At 40.1% G+C, this 27,180-nt stretch overlaps 1 protein-coding gene across 2 annotated transcripts in view; it reads right to left on the minus strand.

The window, feature by feature from the left end:
- Positions 1 to 27,180, minus strand: part of UBE3D (ubiquitin protein ligase E3D) — a 330,935-nt gene that overhangs the window by 114,652 nt on the left and 189,103 nt on the right. The window lies entirely within an intron of this gene.

Genomic DNA, 27,180 nt, shown 5'->3' on the forward strand with positions numbered 1-27,180 from the left:
AAAATTCAGGCCAGCCTAGCTATCATCCTGATTTCAGCCTTGTGAGATCTTTACATAGAATGTAGTTGAACCCACCCCGACTTCTGATCTACAGAACTGTGCACTCAACAGTGAGTGTTGTTTTAAGCTTTTAGATTTGTAGTAACTTGTTATGCAGCAATAGGAAACTAATACAAGGACTGATAAAATTCATTCACAGAAGCAGAGGAAGTCAGTGCACCCTTCAAGAGTGGGGTGTAGTAAGGAATGTATTATGCTTGGAATACATTGGTGTGTACTTAGTTGCTCAGTTGTGTCCGACTCTTTGCGACACCATTGACTGTAGCATGCCAGGCTTCTCTGTCCTTGGAACTCTCCAGGCAAGAACACTGGAGTGGGTTGCCATTTCCTCCTCCAGGGGATCTTCCCAACCAAGGGATCAAACCTGCGAATCCTATGTCTCCTGCATTGCAGTTGGATTCTATACCCTCTGAGCCATTGCAGAATATACTAGAGACACTTGGAAAAGCAAGCACTGCCAGGCAGATTTCTCAGCTACGTAAAATCCCTCCTTCACTTGGAGTGTCTTGGACTTGCAACCGTCACTGGTGTTCCTATAGTCTGGCACCTCAAAAGCATGACCAGTTAATTTTATTCCTCACAGATAATTTACAAACATTCGACAAGGGAAGGAAATGGAAGTAGAAATTTTGTTTTTTCGGGTCCTTTGGATCTTAAGTTCCTCAACCAGGGATTGACCTGGGATCGGTTGCAGTGGAAGCATGGCGTCCTAACCCCTGGACCACCAGGGAAGTCCCAGGATTTATATTTTAAAAAACACAAAACAGGAATACAATAACTGCTGAATCTTGTGTCTTTCCAGCAACTCTTGAATACATAAATTCATTGAAACTGAGCAGTACTGTCCCAATAAAGGGTGCATTTGCAACAAACTTTTACTTGTGTGTTTAACTATATTGGTCAAAATATGGAATATATGTCTTATTTTGATCAACTGTGTACTAATAAGTGTAATGGAAATGAGACTTTAAATTTTAGTAAAATAAAGTGGCATAGGAAATAAAAATTGTTGTTGTTGTTCAGTGGCTAAGTCACATGACTCTGTGACCCCTCCCCCTCATTGACTGTAGCACTCCAGGCTCCTCTGTCCTCCACTGTCTTCCAGAGTTTGTTCAAATTCACGTCCATTGAGCTGGTGATGCTATCTAACCACCTTATCCTCTGCCACCCCCTTATCTTTTTGCCTTCAATCTTTCCCAGGATCAGGGTCTTTTCCAATAAGTTCTTTGCATCAGGTAGCCAAAGTATTGGGGCTTCAGCTTCAAACATCAGTCCTTCCAATGAATATTCAGGGTTGATTTTCTTTAGGATTGACTGGTTTGATCTCCTTGCAGCTCAAAGGACTCTCAAGACTCTTCTCCACCACCACAGTTTGAAAGTATCAATTCTTTGGTGCTTATTCACTCCAACTCTCAAATCCACACACAGCTTTGACTATAGAGACCTTTGTCAGAAAAGTGATGTCTCTGTTTTCTAATATGCTAAGTTTGTCATAGCTTTCCCTTCCAAGAAGCAAGTGTCTTTTAATTTCATGGCTGCAGTCACTATCTGCAGGGATTTTGGAGCCCAATAAAATAAAATCTGTCACTGCTTCCACATATTCCCCTTCTCCTTGCCATTAAGTGATGGGCCATATGCCATGATCTTAGTTTTTTAATGTTAAATTTCAAGCTGTCTTTTTCACTCTTCTCTTTCACCCTCATCAGAGGCTCTGTAGGGCCTCTTCACTTTTTGGCATTAGAGTGGTATCATCTGCATTATCTGAGGTTGTTGATATTTCTCCTGACAACCTTGATTCCAGCTTGTGATTCATTCTACCCTGCATCCCACATGCTGTACTCTGCATAGAAGTTAAACAAGCAGGGTGACAACATACAGCCTTCATGTACACCATTCCCAATTTTGAACCAGTCTGCTGTTCCATGTCCGGTTCTAACTGTTGCTTCTTGTCCTGCATGCAGGTTTCTCAGGAAACAGGCACAGTGATCTGGTATTCCCATCTGTTTAAGAATTTTCTATGGTTTCTTGTGACCCACACAGTCAAAGGTTTACCATAGTCAATGGAACAGACATAGATGTTTTGCTGGAATTCCTTTACTTCCTCCATTATCCAACAAATGTTGGCAATTTGATCTCTAGTTCCTCTGCCTTTTCTAAACCTAGTTTGTACATCTGGAAGTTATTAGTTCACATACTGTTGAAGCCTAGCTTGAAGGATTTTGAGTAGCACCTTGCCAGTATGTGAAATAAACACAATTGTACAGTAGCTTGAACATTCTTTGGCATTGCCTTTCTTTGGGATTGGAATGAAAACTGACCTTTTCCAGAACTGTGGCTACTGCTGAGTTTTCCAAATTTGCTGACATATTGAGTGTAGCACAATTAATTACGGAAAGAGTTGCAATAGACCAGTTAAAACCCTCATACCAGGAAATACCATTGTCCTTCAGTATCTGAGGGTGACTTGTTCTAGGTTTCTCTGTGGATACTAATATCCACAGTTGCTCAAGTCCCTTGAAGTACAACGAATACAGCCAGCTCTCCATATCTGCGGGTTTCACATCTGTGGACTAAAACCACTTTTGATCCATGGTTGGTTGACTCTGAGGATGCAGAAAATGGCAGATACAGAGGGTCAGCTATATATTACTATAAATTTTGAAGGAAGAGAGAAATGTACAGATACAGAGAATAGACTTGTGCTTGCTGAGGGGGCGTGGTAGGGAAGAGAAGGAATGGGAGTTTGGGATTAGCAGAGGCAAAGTATTATATAGGGTATGGATAAACAACAAGGTCCTGCTCTATAGCACAGGGAACTATACTCAATATCTTACGACAAACCATAATGGAAAAGAATATAAAAAAGAATATATATACATATATATATACATATATATGCACATATAACTGAATCACTTGACAGAACAAATTAATACAACATTGTAAATCAACTATTTCTTCAGTAAAATTATATATATATATATATATATATATATATCTCAGGAAGAGGAAATGCAAACCTAGCCTAAAATGAAAACTAGAACAATATAAAATTTCTGGCTGTTAATAAAAATCTTATTCTTATACCTTTTAAACAAGTGGTGATGTCTCTCAAATGCTATCTTACTTTGATTCCATACTAGATACATTTAAAATCAATGTAAACCATTTTATTTTGAAGTCAAACTGGAAGTTATGCACTCTTCAGGTGATTGTACTTTCTTTTGAAAATGTATATCATTTATTTCTATTCTTTTATAGATTTTCCTTGGAACATTATAGTGAATACCTAGCAGAGTGCAGTCCATAGTTAACATATTGACCTTACCCACATAATACAAAGATTTAAAAATACTTTAACTACTCCATCCAATTTGCATAATATTAGTTGTCAAGTATTTTAATTCTGTTCTTTCTTTAATTCTAACAAATTAGATACAATTTTATACAGATCATGTTTGTTTAGACTTATTTACAAGTTTATCAGTGTCTTTGCTCACTACTCCTTGCATCCCTTCTAGAATAATCTTTCTTCTTCCTTCAATGTTTCCCTCAAAAGTTCCTAAGTATAGATCTGTTGATAAATTCTCTTCATTTTTGGTTATCTGACAATGTCTTTATTTTGCCTTTATTCTTAAAAGCTAGTTTTTGATGGATACAAGAAAGGTATCTCCCGCCCCCCCACCCCCGGAACTTTGAAGATATCATTCCACATTTTTCTACTTCTATTGTTGCTATTGAAGTCACTATAGACATCAAATGTCTAACTGTCTTTTCTCTCTAGGATTTATTTTTGGGTTTTGGTGTTCTAGTTTGATCACAATCTTTCTAGGTATAAATTTCCTCTGATTAAACTTCTTGGTATAAGTAAATTCATGTCATCCATCAATTCACTATCTATCAGAACATTGCTTCTCCATTCTGTTTATAGTCTCTCTCTGAGATTCAAATTATGCATTTGTCCACCCAGTTTCTCAAACCTTTGGGTGCATATGAACCACCTGGGGAGTTTATTAACTAATGCACATTCGAATTCAAGAATTCATTAGGGATGCTGAGTGTGAATTCCTGACAATCTTCTAAGTGGTGGTTGTTGTTGTTCAATCATTGAGTTGTGTTCTACTCTCTGCCACCTCATGAACAGCAGCACGCCAGTCTTCCCTGCCCTCCACTGTCTCCCTGAGTTTGCTCAACTTCATGTCCATTGAGTCAGTGATGCCATCCAGCCATCTCATACTCTGTCATCCCCTTCTCTTGCCCTCAATCTTTCCCAGCTTCAGGGTCTTTTCCAGTGAGTTGGCTCTTTGCATCAGGTGGCCAAAGTATTGGAGTTTTAGCTTCAGCATCAGTCCTTCCAATGAATATTCAGGACTGATTTCCTTTAGGATCAACTGGTTGGATCTCCTTGCTGTCCAAGGGACTCTTGAAAGTCTTCTCCAACACCACAGTTCAAGAGCATCAATTCTTCAGCGCTCAGCCTTCTTTATGGTCGAACTCTCACATCCATACATGACTACTGGAAAAATCATAGTTTTGACTCTATGGACCTTTGTCAGCAAAGTAATGTCTCTGCTTTTTAATAAACTGTCTAGGTTTGTCATAACTGTTCTTCCAAGGAGCAAGCATTTTTTCAATGTCATGGCTGCAGTCACCATCTGCAGTGATTTTGGAGCTCAAGAAAATGAAATCTGACGCTGTCTCCACATTTTCCCCATTTGTTTGCCATGAAGTGATGGGACCAGATGCCATGATCTTAGTTTTCTGAATGTTGAATTTTAAGCCAACTTTTTTACTCTCCTCTTTCACCTTCATCAAGAGGCTCTTTATTTCCTCTTCACTTTCTGCCATTAAAGTGGTATCATCTGCATATCTCAAGCTGTAGATTCATCCAGCCTGGCAATTTGCATGATGTACTCTGCATATAAGTTAAATAAGCAGGGTGGCAATATACAGCCTCTTGTTCCATGTCCAATTCTAACTGTTGCTTCTTGTCCTGCATACAGGTTTCTTAGGAGGCAGGTCAGGTGGTCTGGTATTCCCAACTCATTAAGAACATTACAGTTTGTTGTGATCCACACAGACAAAGGCTTTAGTGTAGTCAATGAAGTAGAAGTAGATGTTTTTTGGAATTACCTTGTTTTTCTATCATCCAGTGTATGTTTGCAACTTGATCTCTGCTTCCTCTGTGTTTCCTAGATCCAGCTTGTACATCTGAAAGTTTTCAGTTCATGTACAGCTGAAGCCTGAAGAAGTGAAATGAAGTGAAGTCGCTCAGTCATGTCCGACTCTTTGCAACCCTATGGACTGTAGCCTACCAGGCTCCTCCTTCCATGGGATTTTCCAAGTAAGAGTACTGGAGTGGGTTGCCATTTCCTTCTTCAGGGGAGATTCCCAACCCAGGAATCGAACCCAGGTCTCCCGCATTGCAGGCAGATGCTTTACCAGCCTAGCTTGAAGGAACTGGAGCATAATCTTGCTCTCATGTGAGATGAGTGCAATTGTACAGTAGTTTGAACATTCCTTGGCATTGCTTTTCTTTGGGATTGGAATGAAAACTGACCTTTTCCAGTCCTGTGGCCACTACTGAGCTTTCCAAGTGGAGCTCTTTCTATTGTTCCATATATTATACTTCAAGTAACATGATGTTACACCTTCTCTTTCTAACCTCCACATCTCTTAACATTTCTTTCAGATTTTACACCTCTTTACTTCTCTGTGTTGCATTCTAGCTAATTCCCTGAAGTTTGCCTCCCAAGTAACTATTTCTCTTACCTTATATTAAATCTGTTCCTTAACCCATCTGTTCATTTTTCAACAATTACACTTTTCATTTCTAAAAATTGTATTTCATAATCATGTATATGTGCCCAGACATTTTATTTTTTGATTCAGAGAACAAAGGAATGATATATGTATGAATGTATTTTATTGGAGTTCAGTTGCTTTACAATGTTGTTAGTTTCTGCTGTACAGCCAAGTGAATCAGTTATATGTATACACAATATCACCTCTATGTCCCCACAGAGTATTGAGTAGAGTTCCCTGTGCAATACACTAGTTCTTGTTAGTTATCTATTCTATATAGAAGTGAATATATGCCAATTCCAATCTCCCAATTCATCCCCACCTCCTTGCCCAGACATTTCAAACAGTGCCTTGGAGCTTGCACATTTAGGTTATTCCATCTTCTATTTTTTTTTTATTTTATAGAATATTATTTTATGCTCCACATCTTAACAGAAGTCTATTTTATTGTTCCCATATCGAAAGTCTGCAGGGTCTAATATATCATAGATTATCTAGGCTCTCTCACTCATGTAGCTTGTTCCTTTGCATTTCGGCAAATCTTTGATTGTAGGGTTATATTTGATTGATCTTATTGAGTGGAAGGGTTCCCCTGCTGATTCAGTGGTAAAGAATCTGCCTGTTGAGGAAGGGGATGCGGGTTCAGTCCGTGGTCAGAAAGATTCCCTGGAAAAGGAAATGACAACCCACTCCAGTATTCTTGACTGGGAAATCCCATGGACAGAGGAGGCTGGTGGGCTTCCGTCCGTGGCATCACAAAAGACTAAGCAACAACAATGAAGGTATTTTACCAAGGATTTGCTTTCCTTCAGCCTTGATCCAGAATAGGCTACCAACCTGTGACCACTTGGGCCAGCTTCAAGCCTCCCAGGCTTAATCTAGACACTTAGGTTTAGGGAATTCCCATCCCCAGCTTACTCTAGGCCAATGCACAGTTTTTTGGAAGTGGTGACAGTTCAGTTCCTGATGTTGGAGGAATCCCTACTTTCATACTACTTTCAAGTGTGTTTGCTGTTTGCTGACTCCTCACAATTTTTCCTTTTTTAGCAGTTTTGTTTTGTTTTTGTTTTACCCTATATCTTTTGAGATTGCCTTGAACTCTTTCAAGTCCCCAAATATCTCATGAAGTATTTAGGCTTTTTCCCCAATGAGAAAATCCCCTCCATAATATACACAGACATAAATATTCAATGCATTATACTTCCAGAACTTTTTTCACCCAAGACTCTCTCACAGTTGGGTATGTGTAACCCAAAGCCCATTACAATGGTTATTTCCCCAGGTCCTGAACATAATGTCTGAATACATTTCAGAAGTTGGAAAAATAATCACAGTAGATTTCCAATTCATACAGTAAGAGCTAGAGAAAAATAAGTCCACCTGGAGCCTGTGTATCTCTCTTTTTGTACAGAATAGTAAGTCAAAAGCAATACTACACCCCTAGGAGCATAGAGATTATTGCTACCATCGAAAGCTAGAAAATGCAGAGTGGTAATTTTAACATGCCCAGTGTAATTCTCTAGCTTAGCTATGCAAAATACATTGATTCTAGAAAGTAAGAGTGAATTTTCATAACATGAGTTAGTTGAAGATACCAACAGATGCTGCTGTTCCAGATATAATCTTTTTAATAGACTAAATTAATATAGCCAATGGTACCTAGTAACCAGCTACTGATCCAGTAATTTTTTTTAAAATCTCCATAAGCAGAAAAAAAATACCAGAAACCATTAGAATCCCCTGGAATAGACAGTCGTATGTCTTTGTTATCTGCCCTAGGATATATCACCTCCCCAGCTCTGTGCCATAATTTAGTACTCAAGGATCTTGACTTTTTCCCATTCTGCAACATCTCACTGGTCCACCATATTGATGATAACAATAATACAACCTGAAGAGCATGAAATAGCAAGTTGCCTGGAGGCCCAAGTTAGACACAGGTTCCATAGATGGGAGGTAGGTGTCACAAAATTAGAAGGATCTGATAGTTCAGTGAAGTTTTTGGCAGGTAGGCAATCTGGTACAAGACAGGATATCCTCTTATATATCCCCCAAATAAGTTGCAGTTTCATGTACATATAATTTTTGGTGGGATTTTTACATTTTGGAAGCTATATATACACTATATTTACAAGGTAACAAGTTTATATGATGACCTGAAACTCTACTTAATTTGAATAAGGCCTAGAGCAAGAGAAAAGCTTTTGTCTTGTCTCAGCTATACTGCAAAAGCTCTGTCCTTTGGTCCCTGTGACTCATCCAATTCAATGGCATGGCAGTTTAAATGCCGTGTGCAGATTAAGATAATGTATTAAGCTTGTGGCAAAATCCCAGCAGAAGAGTCACAGTGAAGGCTCCCAAGAATTTTGAAGAAAGCCATGTCCTCTTAAGGGTGCAACTACTTTTTTGGAAAATGACTCTTTGCCTGTCACTGAGTCCTGCCTAACATAGCACATCTGCTGATCAGCAATCTCAGTTTGTTACTGAGCCCAAATTCGTACTGCTCACTGAACAACAGGGCAATAAATCAAGATATGAGCTGTTGTGGCAAGGAATAGCAACTTTAATCAGAAAGCCAGCAGACTGAAAAGATGGTGGACTCATGTCCCAAAGAAACATCTAGACTGAGTTAGAATTTAGGCTTCTTTTATACTTAAAGGGGGAGGGTTAAAGTCAAACATTTCCTGGTTCCGGTCAGACTCAAGAAAGGATGTGCTAATTTCTTCCTTCCTACAGTCATTGGGCCTACAGATGGGCCTGGTCAGGATGTTTTCCGTGAACTAAACAAAGGTACTTTAGCTTAATGTTCATTACCTGGGAAGCAGGATATCTAGAAATGGGCCATTAAATATAATTTAAGCTTATAGGCAACATCCCTTTAGCAATTAACTTGTAATAGAATACAAAGGTTCTTTCCTAAGTTGACTGTCATAAACTTGGAGTTTTCAGATAGATCTAGCTCTAAAAGTGTAAGCAATGTACTACACAATCAAGGAGAAGCTGTTGTATTTAGAGACCAGCCTTAGGATGATCCTCAAGGAAGAAACTGAAAAAGAACACTGCCCACTTTTCTAGCAGGGCTACACCTCCCAAGCTGGTGTCTCTCCTTCAGCTCACTTCATGGGTTCATACTGCTTCATGGGAAGTTTCCTACGACTAGGTGATATGGAAAAGAGACCTGTGGCAGAGGTCCACCACCTGGATATTAGAGCCCACTCTGGGGTGGCCCTGAAGAGAAAGGAAGTAAGGGAAAGAAATATTTCCAGTCGGCAGAGTTTCAAGTACAATTTTTTGTTCATGTTGCCCAAAAGGTCCTGATTGGTTTGACTGGGTGGGTTGTCAAGTTCTTAGAAGAGACAGGATCAGAGGATTGATGGCAAGTATCTGTATCTCATACTGATGCTGATTATAATGCTTTACTGCATAGAAGAGGTTTGGTAATTAGGTGGAGCCTAACTACCCTGTGGTATGTTAGCCTTTTATCCAGTTTGCCATCCTTGTTCACTGAGGTTCTGCACAGTCATCCATATTGGCAGGGACAGAGGTAATACACAGACTCATCAAGAAGGACCTATTCTCACTATGGTTTTCTGGCTATTGTTCCACCAGATCTGCTAAAAACAGCCCACACCTTTCAATATGGTAGAATACTTAATTGAACCATGAAGTTATCTTGTGGAAGACTGATTATACTGAATCCTGCTACATCCTCTGGAACAAACACTTGTTCTGAACTTGGATATGACTTCGATATTGGAGAGTCTTTTTCAAGTAACACCAGCCGTGGACTCACTGGATGGCTTTTTCGCTCTCATGGAATGCCACACAACATTGCTTCTGGGCAAGAAAGTCCTTTTATTATAAATAGAAATAAATCAATGCATTAAAAAATTCACTAATCATATCTGTTTCCCCATCACCCAGATGTAGCTGGAATTGATTATTAAATACTCAATTATCATGTACATAACTGTTTTCAAGCTTGAAATGCTGTCCTATAGGGAATGGTAAATGCTCTGAAGAGGACTAGCTAGATGACATGAGTCCCAGCATCCAGGTATGAATGAGATTGGCATCCCTTACAATTATATCAAAAGACTCACTCACAAAATATTTACTCCCAGTTTCCATGATTTTTCACTCTGTTGACTCAGAGTTTTCAATATCCAAAGGAGAAGTTATTTTATCAAAGGGTTTAACAATAATCCCACATAATAGAGGTGGCAACTATCATATGTTCATTTAATCCTATTAGAGACACTAGATAAAACAGTGAAAAAAAAAATAGATGTTTGATCCTGCTACAAAATGGGGGCATGAAGGAGTGTGGCTAGAACTCAGCTGATCCTAAGGTGCCTCTATTAAGTCAAGAATAAAGATTAATGGAAGAGTCTTACAAGACAGATTGGACATCAAGAACTCAGATTCCTCAGGAATGAAGGCTTCAGTAAGAAACCCAACAATCGGAGGTACTTCCCGAAGGCAACATCAACCATGGCTCGTGGCCCTTGCAAATTTTCTTCTTGCTGTGTTTATGCACACGTTTATATACCTACAGAAATGTCCTTCTCTCTTTTCATTTTCCCTCAGGATAATTTTACTCTTTTGTACTTGTACTATAATGTAGCATTTGAGTGGTAACCTGACTGAGATCCCAATTAAACTTTAGTTTCCTCCCTTTGAGAGTTTCTGATCATTCTAAGGATGATTACACAACATTAAGCAATTTTTGGAAGTGTAAGTATGGGATTAGATTTTTATTTCTGTGCACAAAGCACATAACACAACATAAAAGGAAAGTATATACCTGAATAAATGTTTATTGAGTGAACATATAGAAAGGAAGGATTAATGAAAAGGTGGATAGATGAATGGATGGCTAAATGGATGGGTGGCTATGATACATAGTGATATGTATGTGATATGTAGTTACAGCGAAGAAGAAACGTATGTAATCATTTTTTTTAAGGAGAATTCTACTCTCTATTTCTTCCATTTGGAACTTGTATTAGACATATATGTTAAAGTATCTCAGTCTATTTATGTTGATTGCTAGTTCGTATCATCTATAATTCCTTTATATTTATTTTTTATGGAAATATAGTTGAATTAAAATGTTGTGTTAATTACTTCTATACAGCAAAGTAACTCATGGTGTGTGTATGTATATATGTGTGTATATGTGTATGTGTGTGTGTGTGTGTTAGTCGCTCAGTCATGTCTGACTCTTTGTGACCCCATAGACTGTAGCCCTCCAGGCTCCTCTGTCCACGGAATTCTCCAGGCAAGAATACTGGAGTGGGTTGCCATTCCCTTCTCCAGGAGATCTTCCCAACCCAGGGATCAAACTCAGGTCTCCCACATTGTGGACAGATTCCAAATAAATATTCTTTTTCATATTCGTCTCTATTATGGGTTATCACAGGATATTGAGCATAGTTCCCTGTGCTCTACAGAAGGACCTTGTTGTTTATTCATTCTCTATATATACCGATTCACATCTGCTAATTCCAAATGCCCACGCCTACCCTCTCTCACCTCACTCCCCTCTTTGCAACCACCAACCTATTCTCTATGTCAATGATTTTGTTTCTGTTTTATAGATAGGTTCATTTGTGTCCTATTTTAGATTCCACACATAAGGGCACATTATCCATAATTTAAATTGAGTTACATTATAAGTAGTTTTCTTCAGATATATTTTTTCAGTTCATTAATTCACTTTTCAGCTGTATCTAATATTTGGTTTAATCACTGTATTTTTATTTAAATGATTACAGGTAAATTTCTAGAGGTTCTGTCTCTTTGATACTATCCATATCTTGTTCTTCTATACTTTTTCTTTTAGTCATTTTAATTTACCTTTTAAAAGTCTAATAGATGAACGTAACATCTGAATTTCTTCAGGTTATAATCCTGATGTTTGCTTACTATCTTTGCCAATTCTAGTTCAGGATGAATTATTTCCTTAACTGTTTTATACTTTTCAATCATGAGCTCATCTTTAGAGTGTCCATTTTTGTGGGAAACCTCTGTGACCTGGATTGAGTGTTGGCTTTTCCCAGGTGTTCATGAGTTCCTGGGTTTCGCTGACCTGTTGGTTTTCAACTTGTGGGTTCATAAATCATGCAATGCAGTATACATTTGAACCGTAAATCTATGAGATAACAAGGCAATGGCTATAAAATTATTCATAAGAGACTGACCTGCAGCAAACATGCTTAGTTTTAGAAGACTCCTTGTGAGGGTGAGCAGATTCATTTTTCAGTCACTCTTTTATGGAGGGTGTTGCCTTTAAGAGTCCCACCATAAAGGTCTCAGTACCAGTTGCTACCTCACATAGGGCCCAAAACTTGTCATTGGTCCCCCCATGGTGCTATCATCTAAATTCCCAGGTTATCATGACTTCTGGAAACCACCCCTCCTTCACACACACACACACACACACACACACACACCAATCAGAGTGTCAGATAGGGCTTTTTAATTTAATTCACTTGCTCCCTAGGGATTATGTCTTGTGAACTCATCTATGCATTTATAGGAGAGGTTAAAAAAAATTGTCCATTCCGTATTTTGTCATGGTAGGATTTGTAGGTTATTTCATATAAAATAACATCTAAAAAAGAAAGTCTCAGGTAGTAAGAAATTGAAAGGTCTGTGAGATGATTCATTGTAGAGAAGGATTTGATTTGCTGACAAAAAGAGAAAGGGACAGGCATGGAAGTAAAGAGGAAAAAGTACCCAGGGAGGAGAGTAGCACTTATAAGAAAAATCTACAACAGGAAAAGGTAAAGCAATTGTATCCCACAACCAGAAGGAAAATCATTGACCCAGGCAGGAAAGGTTGTTAGACAGAGGGGCACAAAAAAGATGGCGTGCGGAGGATTGTGTGTTTTCTGGGAGGTGACTGGAATTTCATATCAAAGATCTATCAGGTCACAGCTAAAAGAGGTAAACAGTACATGCCCACAGTTCCAGTTCCGTGGGGAAAGAGACAGAAGAGCCTGACAGCATTTAAATGAAAGCTCATTTGACCAAAGGAGATCTAACAGAGCCAGGAGGTGACTGCTGAAGTCCAAAAGGAGACTGAACCCTCTGATACAATTTGACATTGAACAAGTGTTGACATATTAGTATCCGCACGCGCTTCTGACGAGATAGGGTTCCCTCGGACTGTGGACAATCCTGGAAGTGGGTAACTGACAGCTTGCAGTCACTCACCACTTCCTGCCTCCTCATCCACATTTTATGATTATGAATCAGTTTCCTTTGACGTGCCCCATTTTTCACTGCAGCGTCTTCGTCTCAGTGCCTGAATCAGTTATAACTTCATCAGAGCATTTGAGTGCACCATTTACAAAATTGTTTCTGTGCCGAAAGTGAGCAAGTACAAAGTGGTGCAATTCTGCAGAACAAAAGAGAAGAAAGAAGTGCTACCCGGAGACGCCCGCACAGATGGCCTTCATTTTTCTAAGAAAACACCCCAGTGAGGTGTTTTGCCAATAAATATCTTTATGTGTTGCGGTAAGATGAAGTTACACTGAGTTGCTAATGCATGCAGATTTTCTCCATAGGTGGAGAAGAGAAGAGAGTAAAGGCCTGTGATAGGACCCATGCACAGTAATGCATTGGATTATGAAGATTATCACCTTGCAAGCTTCTTTCTCAAGTCCTCCAGCTCATAATAGAGTCTGTTATTCCTGTTCCAAATGAGAACTCGGTTCTTTTGACAGGCAGCTCTATTTTATGCTCTTCCCTATCTGTGTCCTCAGGCTTTCCTAACACATTCACTGCAAGGCCTAGAGGAGAAGACTGGCAAATCTGCTGCTTTCTGGAAGCTGCATGCACCATCCATTCAGTTTGGGCAGCCTCTCTGGCCAAAATGTATTTATTCTATCATCCTAGGTATTAATGTAACATTAATCACTACCGTATGGTCAGCACAATGGCTTCACTCACAGTGATGACCTGTGAATAATCCATAACCCCTGAATAAAGAACCTGGTGAGTATTACTGATGGAAGCAACATTATGTCCTTGAAGTCAACAGATTTCTCCAGGTATCAATCACAGTAAACAGGGGCTGGCATTGGCAATGTAACCTCTGCCATGCCTCAAAGGTCAGATCCCTGGGACCTGATCAGCTTCTCTGAGTTCTAATCCTCACTGCCATTAAGCCACTCATCCAGATCAGGCCATTTACCCTCTTTCTAACTGTTTTTCAATCAGCAGAGTGAGAGTGGGTGACTATTTGCAACTGGGCTAACAGAGTTCAATAAATGTCATTGAGCCCATGACTATAAATTTCCTTGAAATATGCTACAAATGTCCCAGATGTTATTGTCCTAGCTGCTAATTACTTCAAATTGCAAATATTTGGTTCAAAAGTTGAATTGAGGCCATTTTTATATTCCAGGGCCATTTCATATAACAAATTATCCTAGCTTAATACAAAATAAGCACCTGTCACACTTGGGTATCCACCAAACCCCATCCCCCTTACAAACATGAGCCACACAATTTACTTAGCAAAAAAAAAAAAAATCCTCCAGCTGCCCTTACGGAAAGTTACTGCCCAGATGAGTGTTAACTCCCGAGAATCTTAGAGTGGGTAGGCGGCTAACCCTTTCCTGAATCTGTTTTGTATGCAATCCAGTGAACAGGAAACGGCTAATGATTATTGAAAGCCAATAGCCCTGCAGTGACTGGAAGCAGCAAGTTGCCCATCTCTGCCCAGGGGGTCAAGTGATTCACAGAGGAGGCTGCTGCGGTAGTCCTGTACTTGCTGTGCTTTTTTCTCCTTTTTTCCCTTTGCTGGCAGTTCTAGCAGATGGATTCATCAAAGACCCAGAGCCCATGTGCCCCTGAAAGGAGAGTCCTATTAGACTCAGTGTATGAATAAATCTCTCCTTCACTGATGCCCGTGTTTTTGTCAGCAAATAAAACTGTTGACAGAGTAGGAAGGTTGTTAAGTCAACCCTTCTCTGGCTTTTATCAGTGACGATGCTTGCATAAGCTATGACTTATTCTACCTTCAAACTGCTTTCCCCTTTTCTTCTTCCTCTAGTCACCTTCTGATCCAGTGTCAACATTTTCACAGAAGGGAAAAGGGCGTGGGTGCTCAGTTGTGACTGACTCTTTGCGACCTCCTGGACTGAAGCCCTCCAGGTTCCTGTGTCCATGGGATTCTCCAGCCATGAATACTGGAGTGGGTTGCTAATTTCCTCCTCCAGGGGATATTCCCCACCCAGTGATCTCCTGTGTCTCCTGCATTGGCAGGCAGATTCTTTACCACTGGGCCACCTGGGAAGCCCTTTTACAGAAGGCTCCACAGTATATGTTTCATGAGTGGCCTTGCTCAGCAGCTCTCCCCCAGTCACTTACATTTTTCCCCAGCAACTAGCTCATCCCAGGGGTACTGCTTGGTGGGGGTGGGAGGCGCAGCAGGTATTGATGACATTCATACATCTGATCTGGCATCACAATTTGCCTGGTTAGGAAGAAAAATACCTCTCTCCTTTCGAATAGTCTATGCCTCTTCTTGATCTGCAGCTTATAAATAAACTGTGAGCCTCACTCTTAGGATGTACCTTGAACTTTCTCTTAACTCCTTTTTCCTGCTGCACTGGCTGAATCTCATGTATCCTGTCCTCTGTATTTTTAGCTATTTATCTTTGAAGCACAATTTCAATAAAAATCTGGAAAACTGATTTACTAAAACCAATATCCATCAGTCCCAACATAATCTCTCATCATTAAGAAAATACCATGACAGAGAGTCTTGCCCTGCCATCTTTGCCATCTCACTGTTATTCTGCATGCTGTTTAGCAGGCCACCAAGGGCAGGGGCTCTGCCGCTGAGTCAGCTCCACCCCAGCCCTTACCAGCCTGTACAACCTTGGAGGTCTACTTATAGTGCCCATCCAATTTCTGGCCAGACTGTCCCACCAGAACCGTCAGGCAGATGATTTCTCCTACCCAAGAGGTGCCACCTGGCTATATCCCGCACCCTTCTACCCCTTTTCAGGAGCAGGCAGGAATTTTTCTGTCCCTGCCAGGCCACACAACGATCCAGGGTTTTACAAAGGAGCTCAACTTCAGGCCTTTCTTCCTGTCTGCAGGGACTTCTGTTGAATGCACCTCTGTGGGTAAGGTCACTAAGTCTTGATCCATTAGGAATTAGAAATTGTCCTTATCTTAAAATGTCTGGCTTTTAAGGGTGTTCAGTTCAGTTCAGTCACTCAGTCGTGTCCAACTCTTTGTGACCCCATGAATTGCAGCACGCCAGGCCCCCTGTCCATCACCATCTCCCGGAGTTCACCCAAACTCATGTCCATTGAGTCAGTGATGCCATCCAGCCATCTCATCCTCTGTCGTCCCCTTCTCCTGCCCCCAATCCCTCCCAGCATCAGAGTCTTTTCCAGTGAGTCAACTCTTCGCATGAGGTGGCCAAAGTGCTGGAGTTTCTGCTTTAGCATCAGTCCTTCCAATGAACACCCAGGACTGATCTTCAGAATGGACTGGCTGGATCTCTTTGCAGTCCAAGGGACTCTCAAGAGTTTTATCCAACACCACAGTTCAAAAACATCAATTCTCTGGCATTCAGCTTTCTTCATAGTCCAACTCTCACGTTCATACATGACCACTGGAAAAACCATAGCCTTGACTAGATGGACCTTTGTTGGCAAAGTAATGTCTCTGCTTTTCAATATGCTGTCAAGGTTGGTCATAATTTTCCTTCCAAGGAGTAAGGGTCTTTTAATTTCATGGCTGCAATTACCATCTGCAGTGATTTTGGAGCCAAAAAAACATAAAGTCTGACACTGTTTCCACTGTTTCCCCATCTATTTCCCATGAAGTGATGGGACCAGATGCCATGATCTTCGTTTTCTGAAAGTTGAGCTTTAAGCCAACTTTTTCACTCTCCACTTTCACTTTCATCAAGAGGCTTTTTAGTTCCTCTTCACTTTCTGCCATAAGGGTGGTGTCATCTACATATCTGAGGTTATTGATCTTTCTCCCGGCAATCTTGATTCCAGCTTGTGCTTCTTCCAGCCCAGCATTTCTCATGATGTACTCTGCATGGAAGTTAAATAAGCAGGGTGACAGTATACAGCCTTGACGTACTTCTTTCCCTATTTGGAACCAGTCTGTTGTTTCATGTCCAGTTCTAACTGTTGCTTCCTGACCTGCATATAGGTTTCTCAAGAAGCAGGTCAGGAGGTCTGGTATTCCCATCTCTTTCAGAATTTTCCACAGTTTATTGTGATTCATACAGTCAATGGCTTTGGCAGAGTCAATAAAGCAGAAATAGATGTTTTTCTGGAACTCTCTTCTTTTTTCCATGATCCAGCGGATGTTGGCAATTTGATCTCTGGTTCCTCTACCTTTTCTAAAACTAGCTTGAAAGTATCTTCTTGCAAAACACTACTTCAGATGTCAGGAGCTAATTTAAATTTTTGTTGTTTTTCTTTTTAACTTGTTCTCCCCCATCTAGCTTCACCCTCCCACTATCCTACCCCTCCACCGTCACCTCGACACACTTCTGTCCTCTTTTGTCTGCCTGCCAGTATAATCTCCAACCTCCCCAACACAAAGTATGCTCTCCGGAATAGTAGGGGGTCAGGGTTGGGGGAGGGAAGACAAAGAGAACTTATACATACATGCATAGTTTTTATATTCCCCTCACAAGCACCCACCCTATCTGCAACTCAGTTAAGCTGCCTGACAGCTGCAGCTCACTGCTCTGTTCTTCTCAGGTCCACCTAATGGCGTGAGTCATACACTCTGTGCTTCTTTCCCTTGAAATCATTCCGGGCACCATCTTCATTTTCCCTCTTTCTCCTATTAAATCTCTGCCCTCTTTTCTCTGCCCCTTACACAGTAGAGATAGACTCTTTATTGTTGCCGGAACTTCTCTTTCTTCTCCTCTCTTGGACTCTAACCAAACTTCTAACTTCTATTTTAATTTTTACTATTTTGACTTAAATTTCATCACCTCCATCCACCCCCACCCACCATCTTCAGAAGTGCTTCTATAGCTGGGAATATACATTTTAATTTTCAAAGACTTCAGATTGTTCTTCCCTCAACTGCTTATGGAACACAGCAGGGATATTTAAGGCTGTGATCCAGGAAGTCTCAGAACCTATGTATGGACATACATTTTTATCTAAAGGCCCCCAAAAGAAAAGTCCCTTAGCAAGAAAAAACCCCAGCCATCAAAATGGGGGACCCAGCACTGTCCTTAGTACCCAGCTAAGAAACATTCAGGTGAGAAAGAGGTACAACAGGGTCTGATAACAGCAAGAGGCAATTTTTCACATTACAGTTTTCCAACAAGGCAGGCATTTTGCATAGCACGGTGAAAGAAAAATCTCTATAAAGACAGCACTTAAAGTGAACAGTTACCATTTGCATATACATTGACCAGAGGCAATTTGCAATTAATAAGAACTCTGAAAGAAAAGAAAAACCAAACCTCAACACTGTTCTTTGAGTGTTTATCCAATGTGTTGGGCAAAATGCAAAATATTTTACATGCATTGTTTAATTGATTTTCACACCAATCATATGAAATTGAATTCTTATTTTGACAGTCTCACAGAAGAAGAAACTAACGATCAGAGAAGTTAAGTGAATTGCCAAAAATCACACAGTATACATGTGACAGAATCCAGATAATTTTAACACAAAGCTACATTCTTGGCTTAGATTCACGTGAGACAAGTAGATGACATAAGGTGATTTGGGTAACAAAAGGAGAGGAGTAATTCAAGACAGAGATCCTTCTTGGACACCTAGATAAGGATGAACATCCAATATTTAAGGAAAAAAGAACACGATATTGACTTTGACATCAGAACCCCACTCAATAGTAAATATATACAGCTAATGTATACACTTGAGCTCTAAAAATGTATAACAAGGTTAATAACAGAGCAGGGAAACCATGAGCCCACTTCCTCCATAAGCACACCAAAGTTACAACTATCTACAGACCAACTATTAATGAGAACAACCAGAAGACGAGCAGAAAAGTTTGGCAAAACAAACAGAAAGCAAAGTTAAAAAAAGAAGTCTAGCAGAAAATATTTTTCACAACGAAAGATAAAAGAAGGAATTGAAGCAAAATGGGGAAAAGGCACAGAGACATGGGTAGTCAAGACCATGGCAGAGATGAATATAAATGGGAAGGTGATCACCAGGCAGAGGCTCTCCCCAAGGACTGAGGGCTTTGAGCCCCAAACCAGGATCCCCACTCTGGAGGTCCTGACTGGGAAGATGAGCACCCAGAATAGCTAACATTGACAGCGAAGCAGGTCAAAGGCTAACAGAGTTTTGCTAAGAGAATGCACTGGTCATAGCAAACACCTTCTTCCAACAACACAAGAGAAGACTCTACGCATGGACATCACCAGATGGTCAACACTGAAATCAGACTGATTATATTCTTTGCAGCTAAAGATAGAGAAGCTCTATACAATCAGCAAAAACAAGACCGGAAGCTGACTGTGACCCAGATCATGAACTCCTTATTGCCAAATTCAGACTTAAATTGAAGAAAGTAGGGGAAACCACGAGACCATTCAGGTAAGACCTAAACCAAATCCCTTACGATTATACAGTGGAAATGACCAATAAATTCAAGGCATTAGATTGGATAGAGTGTCTGAAAAACTAAGGACAGAGGTTCGTGACATTATACAGGGAGGCAGTGGTCAAGACCATTCCCAAGAAAAGAAACGCAAAAAGGCAAAATGGTTGTCTGACAAGACCTTACAAATAGCTGAGAAAAGAAGACAAGCTAAAGGCAAAGGAGAAAAGGAAAGATATACCCATTTGAATGCAGAGTTCCAAAGAATAGCAAAGACAGATAAGAAAGACTTCCTCAGTGATCAATGCAAAGAAATAGAGGAAAACAATAGAATGGCAAAGACTAGAGATCTCTTCAAGAAAATTAGAGATACCAAGGGAACATTTCATGCAAACAAGGGCTCAATAAAGGACAGAAATGGTATGGACTTAACAGAAGTAGAAGATAGTAAGAAAAGGTGGCAAGAATACACAGAAGAACTGTACAAAAAAGATCTTCATGACCAAGATACCCATGATGGTGTGCTCATTTACCTAGAGCCAGACATCCTGGAATGTGAAGTCAAGTGGACCTTAGGAAGCATCAGTACGAACAAAGCTAGTGGAGGTGATGGAATTCCAGTTGAGCTATTTCAAATCCTGAAAGATGATGCTGTGAAAGTGTTGCACTCAATACGCCAGCAACTCTGGAAAACTCAGCAGTGGCCACAAGACTGGAAAAGGTCACTTTTCATTCTAATTCCAAAGATAGGCAATGCCAAAGAATGTTCAAACTACCACATAATTGCATTCACCTCACACACTAGTAAAGTAATGCTCAAAATTCTCCAAGTCAGGCTTCAGCAATACGTGAACCGTGAACTCCCAGATGTTCAAGCTAGATTTAGAAAAGGCAGAGGAAGCAGAGATCAAACTGCCAACATCCAATGGATCATTGAAAAAGCAAGAGAGTTCCAGTAAAACATCTACTTCTGCTCTACTGACTATGCCAAAGCCTTTGACTAGGTGGATCACAACAAACTGTGGAAAATTCTGAAAGAGATAGGAATACCAGATCACCTGACCTGCCTCCTGAGAAATCTATGTGCAGGTCAAGAAGCAAAAGTTAGAACTGGACATGGAACAACAGACTGGTTCCAAATCGGGAAAGGAGTATGTCAAGGCTGTATATTGTCACCCTGCTTATTTAACTTATATGATGCAGAGCACATCATGCAAAATGCCAGGCTGGATGAAGCAGAAGCTGGAATCAAGATTGCCAGGAGAAATATAACCTCAGATTTGCAGATGACACCACCCTTATGGCATGAAGTGAAGAAGAACAAAAGAGCCTCTTGATGAAAGTGAAAGAGCGGAGTGAAAATGTTGACTTAAAGCTCAACATTCAGAAAACTAAGATCATGGCATCTGGTCCCATCACTTCATGGCAAATAGATAGGGAAACAATGGAAACAGTGAGAGACTTTATTTTTCTGGGCTCCAAAATCACTGCAGATGGTAAGTGCAGCCATGAGATTAAAAGATGCTTCCTCCTTGGAAGAAAAGCTATGATCAACCTAGACAGCATATTAAAAAGCAGAGATATTACTTTACCAAAAAATGTCCGTCTAGTCAAAGCTATGGCTTTTCCAGTAGTCATGTATGGATGTGAGAGTTGGAATATAAAGAAAGCTGAGCACCAAAGAATTGATGCTTTTGAACTGTGGTGTTGGAGAAGACTCTTGAGAGTCCCTTGGACTGCAAGGAGATCCAACAAGTTCATCCTACAGGAGATCAGTCCTGAATATTCACCTGAAGGACTGATGCTGAAACTGAAACTCCTATAATCTGGCCACCTGATGTGAAGAACTGACTCATTGGGAAAGACTCTGATGCTGGAAAAGATTGAAGGCAGGAGGAGAAGGGGACGACGGAGGATGAGGTGGTTGGATGGCACCATCAACTCAATGGACATGGATTTAGGTGGACTCCAGGACATGATGATGGACAGGGAAGCTGGTGTGCTGCAGTCCATGGGGTCACAAAGAGCTGGACACGACTGAACTGAAGGCTTGCCTATGGGAGAGCAGGAGGGCTGTAGTAGACAGAGACTCCACTCTTAAAAGCACAGGTAAAATCTGACATGGTTCAAGTTCCAAAAAGAGTCAGCAATTTGAAAGAAGCCTGATCAGTCCCAGTTGCTGCTCTTAGAAAGCCTTCCAGAGTGGTGAACTCTTCCTGGGGTTTCGACACTAGCAGCAGCCACTTGGAGGATCTCATTTTGCCAGGACACAGACACTGGCAAGCACCATTTTGGATATGAAAAAAACAAACATAGTTTAAGAGACCTCTGGGACAAACAAATGAAAACCAAAAAGACCCAAAAGATTTAAAAGATAATATCAAAACCATTAAATATGGGAGAGGGAATGCAAGGTTGTTTGAATGAATTCAAACTTAAAAGATCATCAACTTGAAATAACCACATACATATATGTAAGCTGTTATACTGAGAACCTCTTGGTAACCACAACCAAAAGTCCATGCTAGATACAAACCAAAAAAAGAGAGAGAGAGAGAAACGGGTCCAAACATAACACTAGAAATAGTCATCTTAAGGGAAGAGAGCAACAGAAGAAGACAGGAACAAAACAGAACTGTAAAAACAGTCCCCAAAATGAACAAAATGGCAGCTAGTACAGCAGTTCAGTCCAGTCGCTCAGTCGTGTCCGACTCTTTGCGACCCCATGAATTGCAGCTCCCTGTCCATTACCAACTCCCGGAGTTCACCCAAACTCACATCCATCGAGTCAGTGATGCCATCCAGCCATCTCATCCTCTGTCGTCCCCTTCTCCTCCTGCCCCGGATCCCTCCCAGCATCAGGGTCTTTTCCAATGAGTCAACTCTTCGCATGAGGTGGCCAAAGTGCTGGAGTTTCAGCTTTAGCATCATTCCTTCCAAAGAAATCCCAGGGCTGATCTTCAGAATGGACTAGTTGGATCTCCTTGCAGTCCAAGGGACTCTCAAGAGTCTTCTCCAACACCACAGTTCAAAAGCATCAATTCTTCGGCACTCAGCTTTCTTCACAGTCCAACTCTTGCATCCATACATGACCACAGGAAAAACCATAGCCTTGACTAGACGGACCTTAGTCGGTAAAGTAATGTCTCTGCTTTTCAATATGCTATCTAGGTTGGTCATAACTTTTCTTCCAAGGAGTAAGTGTCTTTTAATTTCATGGCTGCAATCACCATCTGCAGTGATTTTGGAGCCCCCAAAAATAAAGTCTGACACTGTTTCCACTGTTTCCCCATCTATTTCCCAAGAAGTGATGGGACCAGATGCCATGATCTTCGTTTTCTGAATGTTGAGCTTTAAGCCAACTTTTTTACTCTCCACTTTGACTTTCATCAAGAGGCTTTTGAGTTCCTCTTCACTTTCTGCCATAAGGGTAGTGTCATCTGCATATCTGAGGTGACTGATCTTTCTTTTTTTTTCCACTGAACACTTTTAGTTTTCTTTCTTTAAGAAACGGAAAAGGAATTACATTGAGAGTCCTAAGAGTTTTCATAAGATGCATAAAAAGAAATTACTGGCCTCTTCATATACACAATTTTGCAAAAGAGGACACAAAAAACACTTGGAAAGCCAGTGTCGAACTAACCCACTTCAGGAGCTCTGGCTGGTGACATTTCCTGACAATATTTTATCCTGAATTTCACACCTTCCTAGCATGCTGCTGCTGCTGCTGCTGCTAAGTCACTTCTGTTGTGTCCGACTCTGCGACCCCATAGATGGCCTCCCACCAGGCTCCTCTGTCCCTGGGATTCTTCAGGCAAGAACACTGTAGTCGGTTGCCATTTCCTTCTCCAATGCATGAAAGTGAAAAGTCAAAGTTAAGTCGCTCAGTCGTGTCCGACTCTTAGCGACCTCATGGACTGCAGCCTACCAGGCTCTTCCGTCCATGGAATTTTCCAGGCAGGAGTACTGGAGTGGGGTGCCATTGCTTTCTCCGTATTGATCTTTCTCTTGGCAATCTTGATTCCAGCTTGTGCTTCTTCCAGCCCAGCATTTCTCATGATGTACTCTGCATAGAAGTTAAATAAGCAGGGTGACAATATACAGCCTTGATGTACTCCTTTTCCTATTTGGAACCAGTCTGTTGTTCCATGTCCAGTTCTAACTGTTGCTTCCTGACCTGCATATAGGTTTCTCAAGAGGAAGGTCAGGTGGTCTGGTATTCCCATCTCTTTCCGAATTTTCCACAGTTTATTGTGATCCACACAGTCAAAGGCTTTGGCATAGTCAATAAAGCAGAAATAGATGTTTTTCTGGAACTCTCTTGCTTTTTCGATGATCCAGTGGATGTTGGCAATTTGATCTCTGGTTCCTCTGCCTTTTCTAAAACGAGCTTGAACATCTGGGAGTTCACGGTTCACATATTGCTGAAGCCTGACTTGGAGAAATTTGAGCATTACTTTACTAGCATGTGAGATGAGTGCAATTGTGCGGTAGATTGAGCATTCTTTGGCTCTGCCTTTCTTTGGGATTGAAATGAAAACTGACCTTTTCCAGTCCTGTGGCCACTGCTGAGTTTTCCAAATTTGCTGGCATATTGAGTACAGCGCTTTCACAGTATCATCTTTCAGGATTTAAAATAGCTCAACTGGAATTCCATCACCTCCGCTAGCTTTGCTTGTAGTGATGCTTTCTAAGGCCCACTTGACTTCACATTCCAGGATGTCTGGCTCTATGTCAGTGATCACACCATCGTGATTATCTTGGTCATGAAGATCTTTTTTGTACAGTTCTTCTGTGTATTCTTGCCACCTATTCTTAATATCTTCTGCTTCTGTTAGGTCCAAACCATTTCTGTCCTTTATCGAGCCCATCTTTGCATGAAATGTTTCCTTGGTATCTCTGATTTTCTTGAAGAGATCTCTAGTCTTTCCCACTCTGTTGTTTTCCTCTCTTTCTTTGCATCGATTGCTGAGGAAGGCTTTCTTATCTCTCCTTGCTGTTCTTTGGAACTCTGCATTCAGATGCTTATATCTTTCCTTTTCTCCTTTGCTTTTTGCTTCTCTTCTTTTCACAGCTATTTGTAAGGCCTCCTCAGACAGCCATTTTGCTTTTCTGCATTTCTTTTCCATGAGGATGGTCTTGATCCCTGTCACCTGTACAATGTCACGGACCTCCATCCATGGTTCATCAGGCACCCTATCTATCAGATCTAGTCCCTTAAATCTATTTCTCACTTCCACTGTATAATCATAAGGGATTTGATTTAGGTCATACCTGAATGGTCTAGTGGTTTTCCTTACTTTCTTCAATTTAAGTCTGAATTTGGCAATAAGGAGTTCATGATCTGAGCCACAGTCAGCTCCTGGTCTTGTTTTTGTTGACTGTATAGAGCTTCTCCATCTTTGGCTGCAAAGAATATAGTCAATCTGATTTTGGTGTTGACCATCTGTGATGTCCATGTGTAGAGTCTTCTCTTGTGTTGTTGGAAGAGGGTGTTTGCTATGACTAGTGTGTTTTCTTGGCAAAACTCTATTAGTCTTTGCCCTGCTTCATTCTGTATTCCAAGTCCAAATTTGCCTGTTACTCCAGGTGTTTACCAGTAAGTTTGTACATACTTATCAGTAATTATTTTCAATGTAAATAGATTAATGCTTCAATAAAAAGGCACAGAGAGGCTGAATGGATACAAAAACAAAATCAGAAGAGACACAATTCAAATCTATAAAATCACTCACAGAAAGTGAGGGGATGGGAAAAGATATTCAATGTAAATAGAAATGAAAAGAAAGCTGGGATAGCAACACTTTTATCAGACAAAGAAAATTTTGAAAAAAAGACTGTCATAAGTGACAAAGAAGGATATTTTATAATGATTAAGGGAGAAATACAGTAAGAATATATAAAAATTGTGAATATGTATATACAACAAATAGGAGCACGTAAATATATGAAACAAACTTTAACAAACATAAAGGGAGAAATTGACAATAACACATAAGAGTAAGGAACTTTGACACCTCATTTACATCAATGCATAGATCATTCAGATTGAAAATCAATAGGAAAAACTGGCCTTAAATAACACATTAGACCAGATTGAGTTAATTGATAAAGGATGCCTATCCAAAAGCAGCAGAATAAACATTATTTTCAAGTGCACATGGAACATTCTCCACGACAGATCATGTTAGGCCACAAAATGTCTCTTAATACATTTAAGAAGACTGAAATTATATCACACAATTTTTCAAACCACCAAAGTATGCGACTAGAAATCAACTCTAGAAAATCAACTAGAAAAGAAAAAAAAAAAACAATAAATACATGGAGGCTAAAGATACGATACTAAACAACCAATGGATCAATAAAGTAATCAAAGAAAATTTTAAAAAACATATCTGAAGGCAAATGAAAATGATCTATGATCTAAAAATCTATAGGACACAGAAAAAGTAATTCTAAGAGGGAAGTTTAAATACAAGCCTACCTTAGGATAATAAAAATCTCAAATAAACAACCTAACCTTATATCTAAGGGAACTAGAAAAAGAAGAACCAGCAAAACCCAAAATTAGTAGATGGAGAGAAATAAAGAACAGAACATATACAAATAAAATACAGGTTAAAAAATAGAAAAGATTAGTAAACTAAGATCCAGTTCATGAAAAAGTAAATAAAATTGATATACCTTTAGCCAGACTCATCAAAAAGAGAGCTCAAATAAATAAAACAGAAATGAAAAAGGAGAAGCTTGAACCAACACCACAGAAATATAAAGAATCCTAAGAAATTTCTGTAAACAGTTACATACCAATAAATTGACAACCTAGAATACATAATAAATTCCTGGAAATATTCCTTCGCAAGAATGAATCCAGAAGAAACAGAAAATATGAGCAGACCTATAACCAGTAATGATATTGTATCAACAATTTTTAAAATTCCCCCAAAACAAAAGTCCAGGACTAGACAGCTTCACAGGTGAATCTGACCAAATATTTAAAGAACAGTTAACACCTATCTTTCTCAAACTATTCAAAAAATTGAAGAGGAAGGAATGCTTCCAAGCTCATTCTACAAGGTCAACATCACTCTGATACTAAAACCAGACAAAGATATCACACACTCACACACACACACAATCACAGGCCAATGTCACTGATGGACATAAATGAAAAAATTCTCAACAAAATATTAGCAAACCCTACAATACATTAGCAAATTAGCAAATTCAACAATACATTAAAGGGATCATACACCATGATCAACTGGGATTTATCAGAGGGATGCAAGGATGGTTCAATATATTCAAATCAATAAATATTATATACCACATTAACAAATTAAAGAATAAAAAATTACATATTCTTCTCAACAGATGCAAGAAATGCTTCCAACAAAATCCAATGTCCATTTATAATTAAAAACTCTCAAGCAGTATAAAGGGGAAATACATCGACATAATAAGAGCCATATATGACAAACCTATGGGCTTTCCTGGTGGCTCAGTGGTACAGAATCTGTCTGCAATGCAGGAGCCTCAGGAGACCTGGGTTTGATCCCTGGGTCAGGAAGATCCCCTGGAGGAGTGCATGGCAACCCACTCTAATATTCTTGCCTGGAGAATTCCAAGGACAGAGGAGCCTGGCAGTCCATAGGATCACAAGGAGTCAGACATGACTGAAGCGACTTAGCCCACACACACATGCGCACGCC

The sequence above is a fragment of the Ovis canadensis genome, chromosome 8 (assembly GCF_042477335.2).
Source record: "Ovis canadensis isolate MfBH-ARS-UI-01 breed Bighorn chromosome 8, ARS-UI_OviCan_v2, whole genome shotgun sequence".
In the NCBI taxonomy this organism is placed as follows: Eukaryota; Metazoa; Chordata; class Mammalia; order Artiodactyla; family Bovidae; genus Ovis; species Ovis canadensis.